Genomic DNA, 17,690 nt, shown 5'->3' with positions numbered 1-17,690 from the left:
AGTTTTACATTTTTATTTATTTATTTTTACTTTTATTATTTTCACTTTTTTTTTATCAAGTCCCTCTTGGATCTTGAAGATCCAGTGGGGCTGATGGCTGTACTATACTTTGCAATGCTCTTGCATTGCAATATATAATACAATCAGATGCCCTGTAGGTGGCAACAGCGGACGCTTTTGCAAAGCGTCCGGTTGCCATGGCAGCGCGGCAGCCCCGATGGTGGAGAGAGGGAGCCCCCTCCCTCTATTAACCCCATGGATGCCGCGGCATCTATGGGTTTACAGCAGAGTGTCAGCATAGAGCTGACACTCTCTGCTGATGGCGGCAGCTCAGGAATGGAGCCGCCGCCATCACACACAGCAGGGGGACTGCACGGCATGGGGGCAGCCTTGAAAATGGGGGTGGGGTATTGGGGGGTACGGCCACATTGAGGGGCAGCGCAAATGGGGGCAGGAGGCGGACCACATCAGTGCACTGGGCAGGCTGCAGGAATGTGGATCGGAGCGGGGGGGGAACTTCATAAGGGGCAGGTGGGGAGAAGGGGGGCTTGGCGCACAGATCGGGGGGGGCATGAGGACACTATCTAATTTCAGGCTCTGATCTGCAGAGTGCAGATCAGAGCCTAAAACCGGCATTTTTTTCACTGCCGCGATCCGATTGGTTAGTCTGCACAGACTAACCAATCGGATCGATTGCCGGCAAGGGGCCACACTGATTGATCCCTTGCCGGCATTACTGCACTGTATGCTGTCCGTGACAGCAGCAGGACAGGGGCAGAAGCTTTAATCCAAGCGCTTTGCTGCCATGACGTCTATACACGTGGAAGCTGCACGGGGTATCTGCAGCTGTCACGTATATATACGGATTGCGGTTGTGACGGGGTTAACATTTACTCTCCTCTGATTTTGCTTTATCGTTACACTTTTAGTCTTGCTTCCAGGACCAGGACCACACAAGGTTGGCGCCATCTGGGTGGTGGACCCCTGCTTTTATATGCTTCCACTTCTCATTTATGCAGTAGCTTGTTCTACGCATCCAGCCACCCTTGGAAGCCCCTATTTTCACCCTACACTATATATCTCTTTTAGTCATTTCCCTCTTGGCGCCCTGCTTTGTTGTTTCAGAAACCCTCTTCCAGTCTCTAGAGGAGGCCATTGACCAACACTGTTTTTTACTTCTGTTTATTTGTTGTTCCCACACAATTCCAGGAGGACAATCCTAGCACAGGAGAAGCGTACACTTTGTAAACACAGAGCTGCAAATGCAAATGCTGAAACAAAAACACATATTTGCCTGTTCAGTAAGTAATAAAACATATAATGCTAACATAGGCCTTATTAGCCACACTAAGGATACATCGCTAATGGCTAAAGATCTATTTACCAGATGTCAAGGTCCTCATGGAAAACGATGGACGAACAACAATGTCACCTTGCCACTCTGTGGCCTCCTCATGCTGCTGCTGCTGCTTTATCCACACTATGTCACCTTGCCACTCTGTGGCCTGCTCATGCTGCTGATTCTACCTCCACACTATGTCACCTGCCAGTCTGTGGCCTCCTCATGCTGCTACTGCCACCTCCACACTATGTCACCTTGCCACTCTGTGGCCTCCTCATGCTTCTGCTGCCACCCCCATACTACGTCACCTTGCCAGTCTGTGGCCTCCACATGCTGCTGCTGCCACCTCTACACTATGTCACCTTGTCACTCTGTGGCCTCCTCATGCTGCTGCTTCCACCTCCACACTATGTCACCTTGCCAGTCTGTGGCCTTTTCATGCTGCTGCTGCTGCCACCTCCACACTATGTCACCTTGCCACTCTGTGGCCTCCTCATGCTGCTGCTGCCACCTCCACACTATGTCACCTTGCCACTCTGTGGCCTCCTCATGTTGCTGCTATTCAACACTATGTCACCAGTGCAAACCACTGAGCCAATTAATTTCGGAAACCAGAAGGGAAATAGATTGAAGGTCAGGTAAAAGTTTAAGTTCTATATGTTTTTACAATGTAGCAACTTATAATTAAATATAGAAAAGTTAAATATTTCCCTAAAGCTAATAGAAACCTATAACTTCATTGTAGCATTTCACATATCCTGATGCAGCTCAGGGACATTCTTTTAGAAACTTGACCGGATGATGACATTGCAACATAATTTCTCCCGAACATCATGATTGGCTGACATAATTCATTCCTGGAATATTTGACTATTCAGTGATGTCATCCAAAAATGCATTGATTTCAACACCTAAATAATATTATTTTTATATTATCATATTTCTTAAATAAGATATTCAAAACTTGGAATCATTTTGGTTGATGTAATATAATAAAATAAAGATTTTTAAATTTTTAAAGGGGATGTTTATTTTGGAAATTAATTTTTATTAAAATGGTCCACCAACACTAGATTGATCACAGGAAGTCCCACTGGGTACTTCTTTGCTATGGCTTATAGATGTACATCCTTAACTGGATCCTCCCTCTATTAACTGAGAATTCACTAATAGGGTGGGTTTGAAAATGGCTTTTTTTAAATAAAACCAAAGTAATAATCCTTAATTTGCACTGGTATTGTGGACAGCATGGTGGCTCAGGGGTTAGGACTGTTGCCTTGCGGTGTTGGGGTTCTGGGTTCAAATCTGACCAAGGACAACATCCGCCTGGAGTCTGTATGTTTTCCCTGTGTTTGTCTGGGTTTTTTCTGGGTACTCCAGTCCGCACTCCAAAGACATACTGATAGGGACTTAGATTGTGAGCTCCATTGGGCACAGTGAGTGATGCTAATATCTGTAAAGTGCTGCAGAATATGTCAGCGCTATAGAAGTAAATTAATTTCCTTTTAGTGGATGCATGGAATAGCCTTCCTGCAGAAGTGGCAGCTGCAAATACAGTGAAGGAGTTTAAGCATGCATGGGATAGGCATAAGGCCATCCTTCATATAAGATAGGGCCAGGGGCTATCCATAGTATTTAGTATATTGGGCAGACTAGATGGGCCAAATGGTTCTTATCTGCCGACACATTCTATGTTTCTATGTTAAATACTTGTGTAATCAACTTACCTGTCCAGGCTCCAGTGGGGTGATCCTCAGCTCTGGCAGAGACATGCTGTTGAGTCACACACCCCAGTGACACGGCCCTGTCCCTAGTTATCTTTCTGGGCCAACTCCCTAGTTACAAAGAGCAATGCTCTGCTTTCTCCCCACAGCAATCGTATGCTGGGGGAGACGAGCAGTGGGCTGAATCACAGCCCATTTGCTCAAATGCTCAATCACCTTCATGCCTCCTGGTCTGACCCATGGGACAGCCAGGTCACTGGACGAATCAGGGGATCTGGATTTCTATTTAAAACCCCTAGTGCATTCCACCATTGCCAGTGATAGTTTTTGTTTGGCTCTAGCTGGTTCTCTTGGTCCTGGTTCTGGTATTGTTATATGTTCTGAGTGTTTCTGACCCCGGCTTATCTTCTGACCACTCTCTGTCTCATGTTTTGGTACTGTGTAGCCCGTCTGATTCGGACCCATTTCATACGACTATGCTTGGTGTTATCTGTATTGTGTGCCTTTTGTGTCCTGCATCTATACTAGTGTAGGGACTGTTATGCAGTTGCAGTTCTGTCATTTAGGCCTTACACTGCAAGGAGGTAGGGATAGCAGACTGGGTTCTAGTTCAGGGACTCACTGTCCTCGTCTGTCCCTTCCTACAGTCGGGACAACTTGGTACTAAAATAAAAACAATTAAAGGGTTTTGTGCTTTTCCCATATTGATTTCCTATCCTCAGTAACTCTCAATCCAGTACTGGATTCACAGCTGCACTGCTCAGTAATGCTGTATAATGACCTCCATGCTGCTGCTGGTCCTAAGTGTATGTAAGAGAGAGACGAGGAGCAGGATCTCCTCCTCTTTGTGCTATGTATGGGTGGACATCAAAGCAGCTAGTCTCTTCCAACTAACTCAGGAAAAATAAGAAACAATAAGAAAGATTCTGAAAAGTCACCTCAAATGACAGGTACACTTTAAAACCTAGAGTTTTACAGATAACACATTCTTTTAGATTACTGACAGGTCAATGTCCCATAAGATATCTGGCCAAGGAAAAGTTTTGGCTCCAACTTATTTGTTGTCTTCAGCAAGCAACCTAATGATCTTTACAACTCTTCCAACATACACAGTGGGAGACACTGATCTGTCACAATAATTTCAAACTGAGTCGATATTGAACCCGTCAACAATTCTTGGTTCATATTTAATATTGCCAAAAAGCTAAAAAGCAGTAAAGTTATACGTCTCAACGTGTAGCGTCTTACGTCCATGGAATTTTGCCTTTTCCTGTTTGTAGCAAAAACAGTAATTTATAGCCAATCTTTCCAAATTTTTGCATGCCCTGTACCTGACCTTCATATTTTTAACAGCTGACGCAGAGAGAAGGTATCCTGAGATATAGCTCATGATCTAGAAATTCATACAAGAGGTCCTCTGTGACCTAGCAATTAATTTGGATTGCCTTATTTTTTTAACATAAAGAATAGATTATTTTGCTATTGTTCTTAGTAGTTTTGAAGATAGGCTTAATCAGATCGGAATGTAATGTCACAACTTGATTTACATTGAAGGAAGGGAAAAGTCTTGGATAGAATTTGATGTTATTTCTGTACCTCGGCGAAGACAGATGTGAGTGTAACGTTACATGTGTCATTTTTTGCTCACATCTACACCTTTTCTTTATTCTATTTTTGTAGAAATAGATGCGGGAACACATGTCATTATTAGATTAAATGTTCTTGGGCAATTATAGCTTTGTACACTGCACATGATCACTTTACGAAGGGTAATGTAGCTACTGTGGATGATGTCTCAAAAACAACTGCAAAGCCAGATCATATGTTAGTCAAGGTAGGAAAGTTAAACAAGAGCACGTTTCGTACCAAATGTGGTCGAGTCACATTCTTAGCAGATTATGGTTAAAGGGAATAGCTGTGTATGTGATGCCCTCATTGCACCAAGAGCTAATTGTTAATATTAGGGAAAAGTATCATAACTCGGGAATGGAGCCTTGGATCAACAAAAAAACAACAACTGCATTTTAATCAGGTGAACAACAGATATGAGCCTATGCAAACAGTTGAAAAGGAAGTTAGCTGGTGACAGAGTCCCTTTAAAGGGGTATTTCCACCATATAATGCTTTGGCATATTATTAGCCATTTATGACTGAGTTTAGAACACCCATTTTATATGGTGTCCAGGGTGGTCAGAGTAACGAATATAGCCAAATGGGACGTGCCCTTTACTACTAGCAAAATACCAATCCACATATCTTTCTTTTTCAGTTCCACCTTGACAGACTCTCAGGGCTCATTACATATGAGTTCGACCATCTAAAAAAAATTGTGGGTGAGGGCCTGCTGCCGAGCTGACCATCTAAAAAATTTTGTGGGCGAGGGCCTGCTGCCGAGCTGACCATCTAAAACATTATGGGCGAGGGCCTGCTGCCGAGCTAACCATCTAAAAACTTTTGTGAGCGAGGGTCTGCTGCAGAGCTGACCATCTAAAAAATCTTGTGGGTGAGGGCCTGCTGCCAAGCTGACCATCTAAAACATTTTGTGGGCAAGGGCCTAGTGCCAAGCTGACCATCTAAAAATTTAGGGGTGAGGGACCGCAGCTGAGCTGACCCTCTAAAACATTAGGAGCGAGGGCAGACTAAGGCTACATGCACACAACGTTGTTTGTTTCAGTTTCTGTTCCGTTTTTTTTTGCGGATAGGATGTGGACCTATTCATTTCAATAGGTCCGCAAAAAACACACCCGTATGTCCATTCCGTTGCCCTGCAAAAAAAAGTGCATGTCCTATTTTGTTCTAGTTTGCAGACAAGGATAGGCATTATTACAATGGATCTGCAAAAAAAAACGGATCCGCATACGGAACGTCATCCTTTTTTTGCAGATCTGCAATTTGCGGACCGCAGAACACATACGGTCGTGTGCATGTAACCTTATAAGCATGTTGTTATGATAGAGGAGGAGGACAAGAAAAGGAAGATTGAACCATATACCCTTTTTTGTGGTGGAAGGGGTGCATGGGAATACAGTGTATTCAATATACCATAAAAGCCACATTTAAAGTGCCTTTATGTTCAGCCACTTTCCTCTGGTGGAGTAGAGAAGTCAGGGGCAATCCAGGCCTTGTTCATTTTTATGAGTCAAATTGTCAGCATTTTCAGTTGACAGTCGGATGCGCTTATCAGTTATTATGCCCCCAGCAGCACTAAAAACCTGCTCTGACAAAACGCTTGCGGCGGGTCAGGCCAGCACCTCCAAGGCGTAGCATGCCAGTTCGTGCCACGTGTCCAGCTTGGACACCCAATAGCTTTAAGGCACACAGGGATTAGTGTTGATCACAAATATTCGCATTTCAAATTTTTATCGCGAATATAGGTACTTCGAAAATTCGCGAATATTTCGAATATAGTGATATATATTCGTAATTTCAAATATTTTTTCTTTTTTTTCTTTTTTGTATTCAATTTTTTTTTTTTCAATCAGTACACATGATCCCTCCCTGCTTCTAGCTTGTGGGCCAATAAGAAGGCTGCAATATACTTGACTTTAGGAGTAGTGTTGTTTGCGAATTTTTGTAATGCGAATGTTTTTTTGCAAATTTTTCAACTTACAACTATTAGACAAAGAAGATTATAGCACTAAATTAGCTAAACTGCTCTATATTCGTTTTTTCGAATATTCGCTATATTGCTATATATTCTTGTTTTAGAATATTACGAATATTCGAAAAAACGAAGTTATAGCAATATAGCGAATATTCGGGAAAAAAAAACGAATATAGAGCAATTTAGCTAATATAGTGCTATAATCTTTTTTTTTAATAGTTGTAATTTTTTTCCAATCTGAACTTCAGATGAGAAAAAAAATTGACAAAGTAGATTATAGCACTATATTAGCTGAATTGCTCTATATTCATTTTTTTTTTGAATATTCGCTATATTGCTATATATTCTTGTTTTAGAATATTACGAATATTCGAAAAAACTAAGTTTTAGCAATATAGTAAATATTCTAGAAAAAACAAATATAGAGCAATATAGTGCTATAATATTCTTTGTCTAAAAGTTAAAAAATTCGCAATAAAAATTTGCATTCCGAAAATTCTCATATTACATTATCATTACCTTGCCGATTTTTCGAGTAAAAAAAAATCTTTGAATATAACGAATATTCGAATTTGCGAATATTTGACAAATATTTTACAAAATATTTGCGGAATATCACAAATTCAAATATGACCCCTGCCGCTCATCACTAACAGGGATCACTGAGGGCGCTGACACAGTCTGCTACGTACTCCTTCACCATCTTCAAAAAAAATTCCCTCCTTGTGACACAAGGCCGAACATCAGGTTTAGGGTGCTGGCGGGGTGTCATAAAACTGTCTTGGAGAGTGTTGCACTGCCTGCTGTGTGTTCCCCTCGTCTCCCCTCCTTGGTTGGCCAAGGAACTACGTACTCTGCAGCCAGCACTGTCAGCTGGAAGTTTTTGGGGAAATTTTTCCACAAGGACCTTCTATTATTGCACCATTTTGCTCGTCCTTTCCACCACAGGAATGAGAGATGAGAAGTTCTCTTTGTAGGAGTCGAGAAGAGTGAACAACCAGTAATCGGTGTTGGCCAAAATGCGTACAATGCGAGGGTCAGGGGAAAGGCAGTGTAACGGATCTCCTGGCACCCCGACCGGGTACCTCCGTCGATGGATGCTCCCAGTGCTTCCTGAGGACTCTAAGCACTCCGCTCTACACCAACACAGGAGCCAGCAACAGCTCTTACAAGAGCTAGTAGTTATAGCCAGGGGAGTATTGCAAATCCTTAGCATATAGCAATCCCCACACACATAAGACGAGGCTCTATGTTGAATGTAAAACAGCAACTCTTTAATGGGTTATTTTTCAGCCTTTTATGCAGGTCTCCTACCAAGGGACACTCCCCTTGGGCCCTTGTAGAAGACTGTGACAGTTTATATTTTAGCCAATCACATGCATTTACAGTATTGAAACCTTCCCAGCAATTGTACTCAAAACCCCCTTCCCTCTGTCTGTAACGCAATCAACAAGATACAATGAGCATTGTCTTCGATTCAATTAGTTAACACACTGGCATTGTCTGAGATGCAATTAACTAACACCCTGGCATTGTCTGAGACGCAATCAACAAAATACAATGACCAAACGTAATGGGATAACTTAATAACTCACAGACAGAAAACACACATTTTTTCCAACACACAGAAAACACCTCAAAACCCCACACATCCCCATAATGTATACATCTATGGATAGCTCTGATCTGGGTGAACAACATATCCAAAACTCACCCAGATCCGAGCAGAGGTTCCCGAATTCTATGGAAGTCACATTTGGCCAGCCGCAAGCATGGCTTTCCTGCCCAAAACAGTTCCACAGATGTAAGCTGTGCGGCCGGTCTGTCTTCTCCTTCAAAGTTAGTATGGGCCATAATCCTGGGGCAAGAGGCTGGCAACCAGGCCCCTCCAAAACCCAGTGGCGAGGTTGGTTTCGCCACAGGCAGTCTAAAAAAAAAGTCAGACATGTGTGCCAGAGTCCCAACTGACAAGACTTCGCTGTCCTCATCAGGTGGATGACTCTCAATCTTCTCATCCTCTTCCTCCTCTTCTACCCATCCACGCTGAACAGATGGAATAAAACTTCCATGGGTACTAACTTTTGTAGCGGAGGCAACCGTCTCCTGCTCCTCCTCCTCATCATCATCCAATTCGCACTGAGAAGACGAACTGAGGGTGGTCTGGCTATCATCCTGTGTATTTTCTTCCCCCATTTCCACCTCTTCCACATGCAAAGCATCCGCCTTAATTGTGAGCAGCTAGCGTTTGAGTTATCACAGAGGTGGGATAGTTACTCTGATAATAGCATTATCGCTACTCACCATCTGTGTTGATTCCTCAAATTTGCGTAAAACCTCACAGAGGTCAGACATCAATGCCCACTCGTTGCTTGTGAAGAGCGGAAGCTGACTAGAAAGGCAACAACCATGTTGCAGCTGGTATTCAACTACTGCCCTCTGCTGCTCATAAAGCCTGGCCAACATGTGAAACGTTCAGTTCCAGTGTGTGCTCACGTCGCACAACAGTCAGTGGTTTGGCAATTGCAAGCGCTGCTGCAACGTTGTCAGACCGGCGGAAGCTGTCGATGACTTGCAGAAATGGGCACACATGCGGCGCACCTTCACAAGTAGCTCAGGCAAATTGGGGTAGGTTTTGAGAAACCGCTGAACCACTAGGTTGAATAAGTGGGCTAGGCATGGTATGTGTGTGAGCTTGCCAAGCTCCAAAGCCACCACCAAGTTACGGCCATTATCAGACACAACCATGCCTAGTTGTAGGTTGAGTGGCGAGAGCCACAGCTCAGTCTGGTCCCTTATCCCCTGCCAAAGCTCTGCGGCAGTGTGCTGTTTGTCGCCTAAGCAGATCAGTTTAAGTGGGCCTGTTGCCGCTTCCCCACTGCAGTGCTACTCTGTTTCCAGCTACTGACTGATGGCTGACTGGTGCTGCAATATGATAATTCAGAGGTGGAAGTGGAGGAGGAGGCAGAGGAAGAGAAGAGGGGGGTTGCAGCCACTAACGTAGGTAGCGGCGGAAACCCTGATGGAAGTAGGGCCCGTAATCCTTGGCGTCGGTAGCACCTGTGCCATCCCAGGGTACGACTCGCACCCAGCCTCCACAACATACACCTAGTGTGCCGTCAGGGAAATGTAGCGTCCCTGACCAAAAGAACTTGTCCATGTGTCAGTCATTAATTGGACCTTCCCAATAACTGCGTTGGTCAGGTCACGGCCTTTGGTTTGCGCTGTGACACTTTTGGCACACTTGCGGTTGCCCGCGGCAACGTGTTGCTGTGAGAGCATGCGGTGGCATGGGTGATTGCTGTGACATGGTTGCCACGCATGATGTTGCTGGTGGTAATGCGTGGCTTGGTTTGCTTGTGTGTGCACTTTCCCTTTGAGTGGCTTCCTTGCTCTGTCTGGTGTTGAAAGGGTTAACTCCCTTCCTAGTGTTTTGTGAACACTGGGTTTATGTGTTTGTAGGTGTGGCTGCTTGGGCTATTTAGTCTATGCTGGAAGCCTGTAGCTGAGTGGTACTCCAGCATTGGTGTGTGCTGGAGTTACGCTCTGTCTGGTTGTTCCATCTGTCCAGTGAGGGCCACCCTTGTGGTCATAGATGTTCTATGTCATCCCGGTGTCTCCTTCCCTTCCTGTCCCTATTTATATGGAGTGGGTTATGTGCAAGGAGTTTGAATGTCTAGTTTAGTGTTACATGTCTGGTTGTGTTTGGTGTCATGTTTACTAGACATTCCCCTGTCTCAAGTTATTGCAGCTATGGTGTCCTGGGTTCCTGTGTGGTTCATGGTGTGTGCTGTGTCCTTTAATGTTGGTATGGACACTAGCACTTGTGCACGGGTTCCAGTCAGTGTGTCTGTGGCAGGTAAGTGCGTTACTGGTTTCACTTACCTGCCATCTCCTTTAGCTGTATGTGTTTCCCCTCCTTGCAGCCTGGCCTTAGTTAGAGACTCCTGTTCCTCCGTGTTGTGGATGAACAGGTAGTCTCTCCCCTGCTCCTAAGTGAGGTATTTCCAGGGCGACTCAGGATATTAGGTATCCAGTGTATGAGCCGTCCCACCTTTGCGGTCCACTCATATGGTGAGGAGTCAGGGAGAGGATTAGCGACGCGGTAGGAGGTGACCGGCTCCCTTATCACTCATTTTGGCCTGACTGATCCCCTTTTTCCTTTGACACCGCACGGTGGGGGGTTTCCCCCACTCCCCCGCTGTGACATCGGGTGATTCGATATATGTAACAAATTTGTTCACACCTGGTATCTGCTGTGTATAGGGTTCCCACCCCAGTCGTATTATAATAGAAATCACAGCAGTAGAGAAGATTCTTTAAATTGCGTTTTATTTTGTGATACAGTAAAAATGCGGCAACAACGTGTTAACGCGTTTCAAGCTTCATTAGCCTTCATCAGACACTATGAAAAGAAAAGCAATAGTATCATATACATGTGCAAAGTGCTTACATAGATATATATAACATATAGTACCATGGATGACAAGTAACATAAAGAAGATGATATACAGATAGTTCATCCAGTGAACCAATACATTATAAAGAGCTGCAATTTTGCAACTAGAACGTATCACGCTAATTACCTGTCACACTGGACAGGATACAATATACACAGAATACAACCAAACAAGTGTCTAGGCAAGAAGTTGGGGATGAAGGTCACCTCCTGACAAATCCCTACCAGCTCTCCATAGACTTCTATGCCCACGTTCAGACCCTGAAGGTGGGAATGAACGTGTCCCCGTTCCTAGGCTGAAGGTTCCCTAAAATCCCTAAGATGGTGAAAGGGGGAAAGGGGCAGCCTGCTCCCTCAGAACCTGGAGGTGGCAGGCATCTCTATAACAGCCTAGACAGACAATCACAAGAAAAACAAAACCAACTTATCTTGTACTGAGCAGGAACAGCAATCCTTCCTTCCTTCCTCTGAACAAGACAGAAGCTATAACCTGCACAGGATACTGGGAGTGGGCGTAATTTAAACTCATACCAACGACCCCACCCAGTGCACCTGAAGGGAGGCGGATACAGCTTAACTCCAAAACAATAAAAAAAGGCTACACACGTGCTGCTAACCTAGCAGACCTACACACACGACCAGAGCAGGGCATGACATTAACATAATCAGCTATTTTTCTATGTGGAAGGACTTACTGAAAGCAGGATAACAAGGTAAATGGAATGGTCCTTAAAATATATAGGAAAAAAACAGTCACAGGGTACCAGGTATATGTGTTAAACATGTACAGATCCCTATGATCCCAGTATTGCAGAGGCTGAATATATATTATTTGGGAGGCAGGCAAACAGAATGGATACCAGGTAAGTAATAAATATAATCAGTTATATTCTCTAGTTATAGTAATACACATATAGGAGATAAACCTTAGTTATTGTAATACATAAACAAACCGGATTCCCAAAAAGTTGGGACACTATACAAATCGTGAATAAATACTGAATGCAATGATGGGGAGATGCCAACTTCTAATATTTTATTCAGAATAGAACATAAATCACGGAACAAAAGTTTAAACTGAGAAAATGTACCATTTTAAGGGAAAAATATGTTGAATCAGAATTGTCAACAAATCCCCAAAAAGTTGGGACAAGGCCATTTTCACCACTGTGTGGCATCTCCCCTTCTTCTTACAACACTCAACAGACGTCTGGGGACCGAGGAGACCAGTTTTTCAAGTTTAGAAATAGGAATGCTCTCCCATTCTTGTCTAGTACAGGCCTCTAACTGTTCAATCGTCTTGGGCCTTCTTTGTTGCACCTTCCTCTTTATGATGCGCCAAATGTTCTCTATAGGTGAAAGATCTGGACTGCAGACTGGCCATTTCAGTACCCGGATCCTTCTCCTACGCAGCCATGATGTTGTGATTGATGCAGAATGTGGCCTGGCATTATCTTGTTGAAAAATGCAGGGTCTTCCCTGAAAGAGATGACGTCTGGATGGGAGCATATGTTGTTCTAGAACCTGAATATATTTTTCGGCATTGATGGTGCCTTTCCAGACATGCAAGCTGCCCATGCCACACGCACTCATGCAACCCCATACCATCAGAGATGCAGGCTTCTGAACTGAGCGTTGATAACAACTTGGGTTGTCCTTGTCCTCTTCAGTCCGGATGACATGGCGTCCCAGATCTCCAAAAAGAACTTCGAATCGTGACTCGTCTGACCACAGAACAGTCTTCCATTTTGCCACACTCCATTTTAAATGACCCCTGCCCAGTGAAAACGCCTGAGCTTGTGGATCTTGCTTAGAAATGGCTTCTTCTTTGCACTGTAGAGTTTCAGCTGGCAACGGCGGATGGCACGGTGGATTGTGTTCACTGACAATGGTTTCTGGAAGTATTCCTGAGCCCATTCTGTGATTTCCTTTACAGTAGCATTCCTGTTTGTGGTGCAGTGTCGTTTAAGGGCCCGGAGATCACGGGCATCCAGTATGGTTTTACGGCCTTGACCCTTACGCACAGAGATTGTTCCACATTCTCTGAATCTTCGGATGATGTTATGCACAGTTGATGATGATAGATGCAAAGTCTTTGCAATTTTTTGCTGGGTAACACCTTTCTGATATTGCTCCACTATCTTTCTGTGCAACATTGTGAGAATTGGTGATCTTCTGCCCATCATGGCTTCTGAGAGACACTGCCACTCTGAGAAGCTCTTTTTATACCCAATCATGTTGCCAATTGACCTAATTAGTGTTAATTGGTCTTCCAGCTCTTCGTTATGCTCAAATTTACTTTTTCCAGCCTCTTATTGCTACTTGTCCCAACTTTTTGGGGATTTGTTGACACTGTGAAATTTTGAATCAACGTATTTTCCCTTTAAAATGATACATTTACTCGGATTAAACTTTTGATCTGTCATCTACGTTCTATTACAAATAAAATATTGACATTTGCCATCTCCACATCATTGCATTCAGTTTTTATTCACGATTTGTATAGTGTCCCAACTTTTTGGGAATCCGGTTTGTATAAGAGATAAACCTTATCCCCAATCAGAAGGACCTACCAGTGCCGCTTGATGGTGAGATCTTAAGGTAGAAAGACACCCTATAAAGGGTGATGTTACGGGACACATTCTGGTGTTAGGCTGGACTGCACACCGTGAAAAATATTGGAGACACAGTACAGCGGGGCAGCCGCCTCTATCAGGCTGCAGAAAGCCTCAGTGTCCACAAGCCTAAATGGCAACATTTCCAGGGCCAGCAATTTGGAAAGGTGCGCATTTAGTGCTATGGTCTGTGGGTGGGTGGCTGGGTATTTGTGCTTTTGTTAAAAGGCCTGGGGTATAGACATCTGTACGCTGCGCTGGGATACATAAGTGGATGTGCTAACTGATGGTGTTTGCGAAGGTCCAGGTGCATGGTGGGAGGCATCCAGGAGTGACCCGCAGACACTGGTTGTGGACCCAGGCGTTCGGCCCATCTAATAGGGTCCTTTTATGCCATGTGGCGGATCATGCTGGTGGTGGTGAGCTTGCAAGTGTTCATGCCCCTGCTCATTTTGGTACTGCACAGGTTGAAAATGACAATTCTTTTATCCTCCGCGCAAGACTGTGGAACACTTACCTCTTCGCAAGGGAGATTTCCGCAAGGGGGTGCTCCGGGGAACAGTTGCGGGCCTGTTTCGTGTGGCCTGCCTTCTCCCTTTTGCCACCCCACTGCCTCTTCCAGCCTGTTTTGGTGCTGCGGATCCATCCCCCTCTGTACTGCTGTCCTTGCTCTGCTTGCCATCTTCCCAGGTTGGGTCAGTGACTTCTTCGTCCAGAATCTCCTCTTTCACTTCCTCACTCTGTTCATCCTCCTGACTTGTTGACCTAACAACAACCTCAGTTATTGACAACTGTGTCTCATCCTCATCATGAACCTCTTAAAACACTAATTGCGATTGACTTATTGGCAACTGTGTCTCTTATTGGACACTGTGTCTCATCATCATCATCCACCTCGTGAAACACTCTCCGCTTTTAGGCAGGGCCGTATTAGTTGGTTAGGGACATAGTTTCTCCCAGTTACCACACTCTCTGTGTATCAGGAGAGATAGTGATTTTTTACGGTTTTTCTTCAGTACATCCTGCAGTGAAGAGCTCCGTATGGAACCTTGGTGGACCCCCCTACCACAAATTCGTTTATCCGCTGTGTCTGGATACATCTCCTTAAACTTTCTTCAAACCGTGAGTGGTGACTACATAGTCCAGAAGTGTAATTTGAAAGTTTGTATACTTTATGTCTGCTAAAATACACAAATTTATCGTATATATGCAGCTATCTAAATTCTCATTGTGGGACTTATTTTAAATTTATATCAATATAAAAGTTAAGTTTTAGTAGGATAAATATTCAGTGATATACAGTTAGATTTCCTACAAATTACATATATTTTTTCATGCTGTCAATTTCTTCTAAATGGCAGTACTTACCTGCACATTTATTGGCTGCGTAGCAGCCAACAAACGCGCAGGGAGGAGACTCGAGCATCGAGCACACACGGTATCCGGCCCAGCATCGCGATGCTCGAGTAAAATTAGTGTTCGGCCGAGCATGCTTGACAACACTAGCTGTTATCTATGGCCCTATGTTTCTGCTAACGGAGCTTTCCATTGCCGCCCTTTTATCCCCAAAGATGTTAAGGGATTTCACTCATCAGTCCTCTTATGCTTAATATGTTTAGCTTTTTGTTAACTTTTTCTTTTTGTGTAATTGGACCATCCTATTATTGAGTGATGGAGTTCAACCATTGAATTACATTTCCCCACAGATAAAAATCTCATTTGGACAAGTCTGGGGAACGCGGCGGCCATAACCGCTTGCTCACAGTTCGCTCCTCCGTAAACAGTTCATGAACCCGTGCCAGTGAGGTCTGTGAGGTCTGGCATGTTGCCCCATCTTTTTTTTAAAACAGGGCGTTTTTTCTTCTGGTGTTAGTTGGTTGTAAAACTGTTCAAAGATGTGCAGGTAAATTGTGGTATTCACTGTTGATTTGAAGAAAATTGGGCATTACTTGTGTTCCTTACACTGCACTAAATGACAATTTTCTGGTTGTGAAGTAGAGTTGTGTGAGTCAAATGGGGATTCTCAGCGGACCAGTACCTCATATTCTGGGAATTTACATGACCTGATAAATGAAACCAAGCTTTGTCCATCATAAAGTACAGCAGTGGGTCCAAAATACTAAAGCAGCAGGAGCTCTCCACCTTTTGAAATATAAACATTATGGGGCTCATTTACTAAGACCTGCGATTCACATATCGGTCTTAATTGTCTCTGTACTGCTGGAGGTGGTTCCAAAGTTATGTTATGCTGACAAAGATTTAAAGGAACCTGTCATGTGGATATTTGATTATAATCTAACTAATTATATACAATCATTAACTACTAAAAAGTACCTTAGATGTATTCACTTACTGGTGTGACAGATGGTTACCTCATAATATAGCAGAGTGTGCCTGGCGTGCATGCTGTACCTGCGCTCCCTGGACTTTGTGTGGCTGTCATGGCCCACAACAGGTAGGAACTAGTGTTAGGGACCACTCATAGAGGCGACCTTGACGTGGTGAGTGGCTTATTACGCTTTGGCCAAAATGTACACCAATGCCTCATTCAACATCCAGCATAGAGGCAGGGCAGAGTGCTGGTTGCAGAGTGCGATTGCATTTGTGTCTTTGCGTTTGTACCTCATAATATACACACAAAGATGCCACATGCCACATGCTAAGGAGCTGATTTGAGTCCAGCGTGATGTCAGCGAGTCCAGCGTATTTTTAATTCAGAGCTATAGCCACTCCCCTGCCCACCTGCTGCTGATTCATATGGAAAATAACTGTCAATCAGCAGCAGGTAGGCGGGGAGCGTCAGGAGCTCATGAATATTCATGACTCATCATTATCAGCTGGAGCTTTTCAATACAAGATGTTGGCAGATTGACTGGGTCAATTAAAGAAAGTGACCCAGCATTTCGCTAAGAGAATCAGTCACTTATTTATGTTGCCCTTAGTTAGGACACCATAAACCTGGTGACAGGTTCCCTTTAAGCCATTTACTAGGTATTCCAGTGTATGAGCTCACCTACCTATGGGGTCTGTTCATACTGGTAGTTAGTCAGGACTTTAATTAGGGTTTTACTAGGAGGTGTCCATCTCCTTTCCCTCGTTTCCAGGCCTTATTCCCTCACCCCTTTCCCTCCTATGTTCGGTGTGGTGTTTCCCTCCCACACCCGAATGTGACAGCACCTTTCACTGAATCAAAGCTTGATGAGAGAGAGAGAGAGAGAGAGAGAGACGAGCAAATTTTATTTGCTCTGCTTTGTTAAAGGGTAGTTACCCAGAAAGAGCTAGATTCCTTTATGAGACACTCATTTTTTCTTTCCTTTGGAAAGAAGACTAGCTTGCATGTCTCTTTTCCAGAGAAGAATTATGTGGGGATACAAGCACAGCAATTGATAAAAAGTCTTATTAGAAAAAAAGGAACTGGTTGGAAAGTTTGAGGCTACCACCAAACATTTAGTTGATTTAAAAAAAATAGGGAAAGATTATCTACAAAGCACAGGGTGGTATGTATAAATATACATCCTAGAAATGAGCTAATCAATTTGGAATTTATCCAAAACTGACTTTTTTTATGAAACATTTGCAATTCAGTTCTTTTCCTAAAAGGATTAAAAAAAAATGATACAGCATAGCAGTTGAAGCAGCCATATATATACACATATCTCTTCTAGGACAAGAGCCCTTTTTCAGAGAAAAGCAGACCAAATTGGCTTTTCTAGCTGAGAGGCATTTTGGTAACCTCTAAGTGGGTACTATTTCTATTATGGAGATCAGTTAAAAACCAAGAGGAGCGTTGCCTAGCCTACATTAGTCCTCACATATGCTAAGTGGTCTCAATAATATAAATTTTACCCACCCAGATGTCTCCCCAAGGACACTCAGCTAGAAAAGCATATTGTTCTGGAAAAACTATTTGTAGATGTGAGGCTGGCTTAGCTATTATCCTAGCTATGTT

At 43.7% G+C, this 17,690-nt stretch overlaps 1 non-coding gene across 1 annotated transcript; it reads right to left on the bottom strand.

Annotated features, from left to right (window-relative positions):
• Positions 1–272: 272 nt before the first annotated feature.
• Positions 273–358, bottom strand: LOC122937055. Its single transcript, XR_006389477.1, has one exon. It is a non-coding gene; the product is annotated as a small nucleolar RNA SNORD71 (small nucleolar RNA).
• Positions 359–17,690: the final 17,332 nt, after the last annotated feature.

Source organism: Bufo gargarizans, chromosome 4 (genome assembly GCF_014858855.1).
Source record: "Bufo gargarizans isolate SCDJY-AF-19 chromosome 4, ASM1485885v1, whole genome shotgun sequence".
NCBI classification, from domain to species: domain Eukaryota; kingdom Metazoa; phylum Chordata; class Amphibia; order Anura; family Bufonidae; genus Bufo; species Bufo gargarizans.
Note: the sequence above shows the minus strand (reverse complement) of the source record. Positions and strands in the feature narration are given on the sequence as shown.